Raw genomic sequence first — 9,585 nt, forward strand, 5'->3', positions numbered from 1 at the left:
CCAACTTTAGGGGCCTCAGCAAACTCAGCAACCTGCAATCCCCGCTTACCCATTCTCCGCCGTCGATCACAGCCACAACCTTCCAACCCCTGGCGCACGCAAGACAACCGATCTATTTGCTACGCCTATGGAGTCGCCGGTCATGTGGCTCGTTTGTGCCTCAATCGTGGCCCTCATTCCTACGACTGTACGCGTGAGCCGACATAAAATTTTCCCCCGTCCCCCTCGCCCGTGTTCCCTGAGCCTCCCACGCATTTCTCTTCATGTTACGATCGCCGTTCCCACCACTCGCCTTCCCCTGGCCGTCGTTCTCGTTCTCCCATGCTCCGCCGCCAATCAGCCGTTCACACGGAACAGTAACGGCCGTAGTTCTGGAGGCAAAAACAGCACCATCAGGGTCTAACTCAACACCTGTTTCTGCACCAGCCAACATTATTACCGTATCCATTGAGACAGTTCCTGTCGAATCACTTGTAAACACTGGCGCAGCTGTTTCAGTTCTTAATTACGCTCTCTGTCGCAGACTCAGAAAGGCAATGACACCGCTTCCTGCCGTTTCTCTTCGCACCGCCAGCACTCAGGACATTCGACCATAGCCGCTTGCACCGCCCGCCAGTGCTAGTGCCAGGGCCATTCGGACTGTACAATACCCCTGCCACATTCGAACGCATGATTTATAACCTACTCAGAGGGCTCGAATGGTACACTTGCCGTTGTTACCTGGACGAAGTTTTCATCTTTTCCCCGGATTTTCCATCTCACCTTCAGCATCTTGAAACAATTCTGTGATGCCTGACCAGCGCAGGCCTCCAATTAAATTCATAGAAGTGCCGTTTCGGAGCACGACAACTAACCATTCTGGGACATGTCGTCTTCAAGGACAGCGTTCTTCCAGATCCGGCAAAATTGCGCGCTTTGGCAGAATTTCCGAAGCTCACTAATGTGAAAGAACTCCGCTTCGCAGCTTCGTTGGTCTCTGCTCTTACTTCCGCCGCTTCGTTCACAATTTCGCCACAATGATCGCCCCTCTTACCAAGCTTTGTTCAGCCACGATCTTTAAGCCTTGTCGCCGCACTGTGATGGTGCCTTTGCGACACTCCGCCACCTTCTGACGACTGCGCCAATCCTGCGTCATTTCGGCCCTTCTTCTCCCACGGAAATCCACACTGATGCCAACGAGGTCGGCCTCGACGCAGTACTCGCTTAGCGGAAATCTGGCTTTGATGAGTACGTTGTCGCATACGCCAGCCGGACCCTGCAAAAGCTGAAGCAAACTATTCCGTCACCGAAAAAGAGTGTCTCGCTATCCTTTGGGCAATAGCAAAATTTCGCCCCTACTTGTATGGCCGTTTTATTTTTGTCGCCACCGATCATCACTCCCTCTGCTGGCTGTCTTCTTTGAAAGATCCTTCCGGTCGACTGGCCCGTTGGGCTCTGAAGCTCCAAGAATACGACTTTAACGTCGTCTATTGCTGTGGCCCTTAACATGCCGATGTTGATGCCCTCTTACGTTCTCCCTTCCCGTCTGAAGCCACTCCTGCTATATTCGTCTTGCATCCCACCGATATGACTTCCGATCAACGCAAAGACGCATGGATCGCTTCACTCCTAAAATTTTCATCTGGCCTACCGTCACGACCTTCTTGCCGCAATCTCTGTCGTCAATCTGACCATTTCACCATCAGAGACGCGCTCCTTTACCGTAAGAATTACCTTCCGGATGGTCTAAAGTGGCTGCTTTTTATTCCGACCCATCTGCGCTCTTTGATTTGCTCTCGCTACCACGACGATCCCCAGTGTGCCCAAGCCTGCTTAATGAAAACCTTCTCCCGCCTGCGACAGCGGTACTACTGGCGTGGGATGTACCATTAGTTGCGCCGGTTCATCCAGTCCTGTCCAGAGTGTCAGCGCGAAAAAAACCATCTCGCCGCGGCGCCGCTCCTCTACAGCCGCTGACCTGCCCTGCTCAGCCCTTTTAACGCGTTGGAACAGGCAGTTGCTGGATCATCGTTGCAATTGATCATCTTACAAGCTACGCCGAAACGGTGCCTTTGCCATTCACTACAGCCCAAGACATTGCCTCCTCCATCCTCCAACATATTTTAAGGTTTATTTACAGACCACTACTTCACCTTAGCCTGGTGCGCTAACCAACCGATGGTGAGCTTTCTCTTCCCCAACCTTTACTTTGGAGAGCCTCTTTTTCACACTTCCTTGTCCTATTCTGTGCGCATGCCTGATGATATTCTTCGCCACGGGGCTCCCAAAGAATTGCTGAGTGACAGGAGTTTCGCCTTCCTTTCTGGAGTTGTCGAGGTTGTTCCTCTAGAATGCACAATCGTTCACCGCGCTACCTCAATGTACCATCCGCAAAAAAATTGAATGTTTGAGCTTTTCAACCGCACTATGGGTGACATGTTGGCAATGTATATTGCTTCCGACCACTCCAACTGAGACCGCGTTGTTCCATTCGTCACCTTTGCTTATAACTCTGCCACTCAAGCAACCACCGGACTCTCGCCATACTTCCTCCTGTACGTCCGTGAGCCCTCTTGTACCATGGACACTATTCTCCCATACCGACCAGATTCTTCCGCCTTCACGATTCTTTTATAAGCTGCTACTTATGCTGAAGAATGCTGCTAGCTTGCTCGATTCTTCACTTCTCACGCCCAGCAGCAACAGAAAACCACCAGGGATCAATCTGCACTTCTTCCTGCTTACCGCACAGGCTTTTTGGTCTGGCATTGGGTACCTTCCTCCAGTCCCGGCCTTTCATCAAAACTTCTCAGCAAGTAGCAGAGCCCCTACCATATTGTCAAGCCAACAGTCCGCATCAACTACCACATCGAACCCCTTGCCATCCGCTGACCATCGTCGCCGCAACCGTGAAATAGTACACAGTAACCGCCTGAAACCTTACTACGATCCTGCCATCGTCACATCGCCATAAGCTGCATGGATGGCGCCTTTTCGCCCCGGGGAATTTGTAAGACAGGTATATGGCTCTGAAATGTTCAGCGCCTGATGTTGAAGAAAGACAACGACGACAACGCTCGCTCAGACGCTCGCGCGTGTGCTGGCACTAGCTCTACGACTGATCGCCGAACTTTCTGTTCACTGTTGACGGAGTAGCGCCCTGTGCAAAGTCTTCTATTACATTACAACTGGGCAGGTCTGTTGTGCATAAACTCTTCTTTGTCTCGCACCGTCCCCTAAAAGGATTAAATCAGAAGCATTCCAAAAAGAAGTTTTGTGAATTTTGACCCATTATTTTTCTACATATCGCAATCGGCTGGATTTCAGAGATACGCTTTTTACTGCGAAAGCCGCCATACATTCACTGCTACCGACCAAGAATATCGTGCGATGTTGTTTCCGTCATCGCTTTGATTGGCTAAGCTGTTTCGTGAGGTCACAACCACGTGGACTCGGGTAATTCAAACGACTGTACCGGCTACAACGAGCGGAGGATCCGAGACGAGTCCACAAGTTCGCTAGCCAACAAAGAGTGATGGTACCTAGGACTTGGCAATGGCTCACCATGAACTCTCGTAGTTCTTCCACGGCAAACGAAAAGACAATCGCAGTGAATTCGCAACACGCTGTTTCAAACCCGGATACTTGGGCTCAAAAGCTCAGTGTCTTAACCGCTCAAACACCGCGGCGGTCTCTTTCACTTGTTATAAACAGCGTTAAGAATGGTTAAGGCTACACCATTTTGCGCGCCGGCTGTCCCCACATCTACGATTAAGCCTCCCCTCACGATTAAACCACCGCCGCGTCAAAAGGCAGATGTTTAACGGAGGTTGAACAGTACGGCCGCTTTGTATTTCTTTCAGTGTCCTCCTTATTTATGTGGCGCTGGAAAGCTATTTAAGAAACTATTAATTACCAACTAGTCCTGCAACTAGTTTTTTTAAGTGACACATGCACAACTGAAACTCCAACGAATCAAGCTCATAGCGACAGTAAGTTTGGATCAAGTAAATATCGTGTAAAAAACAGCACTTACACCGAATCAAAACATGTGAGAGGAAACAAAAAAAGCTCCTGGTTTTGGTTTATATCGTTTTGACAGAGATACTATCAGCCAATATTGTTTTCACAGCTCCTGACACTCTTTATCCCCCATGCTTCGCAAATTCAACTCTAACAATGGCATTAGCTAATGATCTTCATTTACACAATGTATACTGCATTCCCTATAAGAATACTACAGGTACTTACGGCAGAGTGGGGAGACCCGGCACTTTACAGAAGGGACCCAGGCCACTCCAGCAGTGTCAAAGACAACTTTGAATGTCTGCCATGGAGTTCCAATATTCAGCTCTGTGTAGTACTGCACCTATATGACAAAAATATCTGCATTTTAGGCGGTTCAGCTTTATAAGAGTATTGGCATGGTATACAGTTTTTGGCTTCAGGCTGATAATCATCTCACTAATCATCACGCTTTCGGCGATACCTTTTATAATTAAGCCGATATTGTTACTCAGCTGACTGCATCACGCCGTTATCTTAGTTAACACTACAATTCTTTAAATACATACAAGCAGAAACATTGTCCAGATTGAAGCAACAAGAAGTTCATAAGCATGGTTGAATGTGGGCAAAGCTTCGCAATTCTCCTGTGCTGCATTTCTTCCCTGGCTTAAGACCTGGCAGTGAATTGAAACCTCAGACAAAAAGGGCAGTGAATTAAAATCTCTTCAATCACTGCCATTTCGAGCCCTTTCAATCACCACTACGGTGTCACCACCATGATCACGTGCTCGAAAGCCGCAAATATAAGTTGGGAACGCCGCCTCCAAATAAGTCCTCAATGAAGCTTAATATCTTCTGTTATTCTCTTACGCATAGCATCGCACGCAGTGCAAGGTCAGTTATTGCGCCATGGAACAAGGTGAAGTGGTCAAGCCCAGCTCCTCTAACAGGGCCTGGCATTCATTTTCCGGCAACAATTCACACCCTCTTTGAAACATAGGAATTTGTACGACGATAAAGCGCCAATAGAGTGTGCTGACGTCCGTATAAACGTCCGTCTTCTGCAGTCAGCAAGGCTGTTTCTTGAGATAGGGGCTGGAGTTTGATCAGTTTGACCGAGCCTGAATCGCAAAAAAAAAAAAAAAAACAAAAAAAAAACAAACAAATAGAGATAGAAGAGGAACACAGGAAAGAGCGCTAGTTGCCTCCAGGTTGAACCCAAAAACTCTTCAGAATCACTGCAGACCCAACATACCCTGTCGAGTGCCTCATGAGCCACGCAGATCCCTCACCAGTTTCTCTATTAGCAAACGTCAGGAAACCTGCAGCATTGCATTTTTAGCTTGGTAATATCTTGGGATGTAGGTTTCAATGAACTGTGTTCTCTATAGTTCTCTAACCTGAGGTTGCTAAATTTGTACTTGGAATGTACCCGAAAGTTCCGTCAATCTGAACTTAAGCTAGATCTACAGCGTCTTCAACATCGGGCTTCCTTGGGCGAATTAAGCTTTAGATGTCTAATAATTGTCATGTAAAGATGGAATTGAGCTTCGGAAGCAGCCACAGCGCGAGATCGAGTTTTTGACATGGAAAGCTAGGAATATCGTTTTATGATATTACTCTCAGGTCCTCTTCAGTGCTAGAAACGCCGTTACACTCATTACAATAATTTTGGTGCTGTTGTATTAGCTTCTTTCTCAACCTGGAGCAGTATAGGTAATATCATGGCGGAATTGTACGCCAAGAATTTCACTTACGCTTGGCAATAATGAAATTTTAACACCAGCTTGTGGCAGATTCGCTTCAGCAGGCACTGGATTCCTATTTAAATCCATTTAACTTTAAGAAAGCGACCATATCTTTGAACCATTCTGCCTAATTTAGTCGGGCACAATATATGAGGGTCCAGATGTATTATGCAGTTTATTGGTTTATATTTGCACGTAGCGCCACAAATCTGCTCTGGAGCAAAGACAAGCCTTTCATAATAGTCTACAAAGATTAATTTTTCTGCAGGTCTAAAGAACTTCGTTTAACACGCGTGCCAGCTAAATACAACCAGTGATTTCAAAACAAGTAATTTACAGGCCCCGCGAAAGCTAAGAAGTTTTGCACGTCGCCTGGTTTGAGCGTGTAGTATTTCTTGCCAAATGTGACTACTCAGTAAAGACCTATTTGATGATAAGCTTTCAATTATGTTTCAAAAACAAAAAAAGATAACCCTTCATGTTTGAAGATTGCCTGCAAAAAAGTGCTGGCTGAAATTTTGCACCAAGCTACCATTTTCGTAAAGAAGGTTTTGACCGCCCTTAAAACATACCAAGAGAGAAACACGTTGTCCAATTGTGTACGCGGAGGGTAGTGTCCCCGGTTTTCTGTTCACTGCTGCAGCTGTCAGCCGGATGAAACCACGACTCAACGTGACGTCTTTTGAACGGCTTGGTTTTCACATCAAGTACGCTCACCTCCTTAATGGCGACTTTGTGGTCGGCCCTTACTGAAAAAATCAAAGTTCTACAGGGCAATAACCTCATACAATCTCAACTAATCGCATAGACTCTCATGCGGTCAACATCATTATCATAAAATATTGTGCATAATTTACGATAATGTGCAAGAAGCTATGAGACCATATGCAATTATATGAGACCTGTATGTGATTTCTTTTGTGAATTGAGTGAGATTGTGTGAGAAATTGTAAGGTTATCACTTCATACAATTTTTTCAGTAGGGGCGTGTTCGCAGTGCTCGGCGAGGGGGTTGCTTTCCGAGTTCAATTGTCGGCCGTCATTTTCGTGGTGTAAAATCTGCCGATGGAGATTTTTCGTTTCGCCGATATATAAGAGGCCGGGCACTTATTTTTTTTCTGGGGACACGGTAGATCGGGGTAGCGGTAGAAAACGGCCGACTGATGAGACAGGTTTGTGCGGCACACAGACGTGTTTGCGTAGGATGCGTGCAAGCGCCTCACTGGTGCCCGCCACGTGTGGGAGCACAATGCGATGGCGCTTCGTTGTTTCCGTGCTAACCGACCCTCTTGTCCTGCTAGCTCGACGGCGTGAAGCAAGTTGAATAAAGGCGCGTGTGTAGCCATTCTTCTTTACCGACCACAAAATCGCCTTTGAGGAGATGAGCGTACTTGATGTGAAGACCAATTCTTTCAAAAGACGTCACGTCGAGTCGTGGGTCATCCGGTTGACAGCTGCAGCAGTGATCAGCAAACCGGGGACACTACCCTCCGCGTACACAATTGGACTTCGCCACTTGTTGAGAAAGGGGAAGCATAGACCGCTGCCTGCTACTGCGGGCCTCGAACTTTAGTCGCTCCTGAGGGAGGGACCGAGTTGGTCTCGAAACGTCGGGTTCTAATAAATAATTTGGTTGGTGATAAGTGCTTCTCTTTTGTTTCAAGTGCCGAACCAGGTGGAGTTCCGCCGAAGATATTCTCGTTCAAGCCTTAAAACATATATTCTGGCGGCAAAATAGGCTTCTGTGAGACAGCAGTGCCACTAAGCCTCGAGACGCGTCAGAGGGAACAAAATGCCCTTTTCTTTGTTTCCTGAAGGCTCTACATAACGACGCTTTGCTTTCGCACACAGGAGTAGATGTGAGCCAGCAGTTTGTCACACATAATGCTTCTTTGAACGCTAATAAATAAAGGTATACAATTGTTTCATTGACGGAAATATCGAAGGTAATAGAGAGTTTTAGCTTACCGTGATCCGCCACCGCGCATTCCAGTGCGCATGCTCAGAACCCCCTTGACGCCGATAGATGGCGCCACATACTGGAGGTCGGCACACAGACCTGCCGCGTCGGGACCAATCGGCTTGAGCTCCCCGCCCACGTGCCTCACGGTAGCGGATTGCGGATCAGGGTAAGCTAAATCTTTCAAATGTTTTCGAGACATTCTACAGGTCTAGATCTTCTTCATTTACGGTTTGTCACTCAAGCCAATAAATAAAAGCTCAGCTAAATACTTTGCATTATTTATTCTACTATGGGAAAAAAAATACAGTACAGCCTGGTTGAAGCCTGAAAAAAAAAAAGAAATCAATTCTCGGTTGACTTTACTGCACTGCGTCAGTTACTATCTTAGACTTCAGTTTAGTTTTAAATCTAGCTTAGTATACCTGTAATCGAATTCATATATTATTTTTTCCACTGATAAAAATTAGAGTTTTCATTGACGAAATCGTTAACGTCTTCGTTTTAAACCATGCTAAACTGTTCTGCTTCATCACCAACAGCCAGCCTGAGCAGGCTCGAAGATTACAAAATGATTTTTGGATGTACTGCACGTAGATTGCAGAAATCTTTTTTGTTAGATTTACTGAGTTAGTAATGTGGGCGAAATGTTTAGCTTTTATGAAGGACCTCATCGTTATAAATTAAGTGATATTGTTTCATAAACAACGAATACACAACAAAGCATCGACCATATCATTATAGAAAAATGTTTAGAGAATTGTGTTTGTCCCCTCAGTGGTTCAGCCGGAAAAGCTCCAGCATTGTCTCTAAAGCGTTGTTATCAGCCACTAGTTCCGCAGAGAAAAAGGGTATCGACTTCCTCTTCAAACAATATATGCGATAAATTCATGGCACGGGTCTCTCAGCATCACATGAAATTTGAGCTGCAGCAGGGTAGAGTCTTTCCGGCCTGGGTGGTCGCTTTTCTATGGAGGCGAAAAGCAAGGCGTCCGTGTGCTGTGCGATGTGAATGCACGTTAAAGACCTCCAGGTGGTCGAAATTTCCGGAGTCCTCCACTACGGCGTCTTACATAGCCTCAGTCGCTTTAAGATGTTAAACCTCGCAAACCAAACCAAACTTCGGTCTGTGAATGAATCCCAAAATTGCTGTTTACACTGGCAACGAAAGAATTAAATTTTCTTTCGCATTCGAATGGTCCGATGCCTTATGCAGTTGTAAATTTGAGCATAAGGCCAAAAAGCCAAAAACATACAGTATCATAAAGCTCAGCCATTTCCACTTACGTTGTGATAGTTGACCAACGGCACAACGAATGTCCCTTGCTGGAAAGATGCATTTGCATCCTTATTCTGGAGGCCTCCAGAACTGAAATTGAGAAATGCTCAGAGGCAGATTTTCACTTACCGCGAGCAAAGGTTCATGCCAATGATAAACGTGTGGCTAGTTTAGTGCCGCTGTGAGAATCATCACTTGAATGAATCATACTACGCAATTATTTTATGATAGCAAATGTAAAGTGAAGCTGTGATTCAAGGAGATAAACAGAATATCAATATGAATTAACTTCAAAGACGAACGAGTTTCCGTTTGCGTAGAAAAAAAAACAGCCCAAAAAGGTTTAAAATTCCACCATAAAAATTAAAAAATATATGTGGAACAAATATATTTGTTGCGCCAAAAAAGTTTGTCTTTCAGAGCAATAAAGGTCAGATGAAAATCAAGCCTGATCTCTGGAGGGTAAAAGATGTTTGGCTTCCGCGAGGGCTATAAAAGTATGCTGCAGCCTGAAAAGCAGTACAGACAAAACACACATACTGATACATACAAAACACATACATACATACGTTCAGTGCAGAGAAAGTAAAGTGCCAGTTTGATGTGCTCGA

This window comes from Amblyomma maculatum, chromosome 10, assembly GCF_055883805.1.
Source record: "Amblyomma maculatum isolate TAMU_Amacu chromosome 10, ASM5588380v1, whole genome shotgun sequence".
NCBI lineage: Eukaryota > Metazoa > Arthropoda > Arachnida > Ixodida > Ixodidae > Amblyomma > Amblyomma maculatum.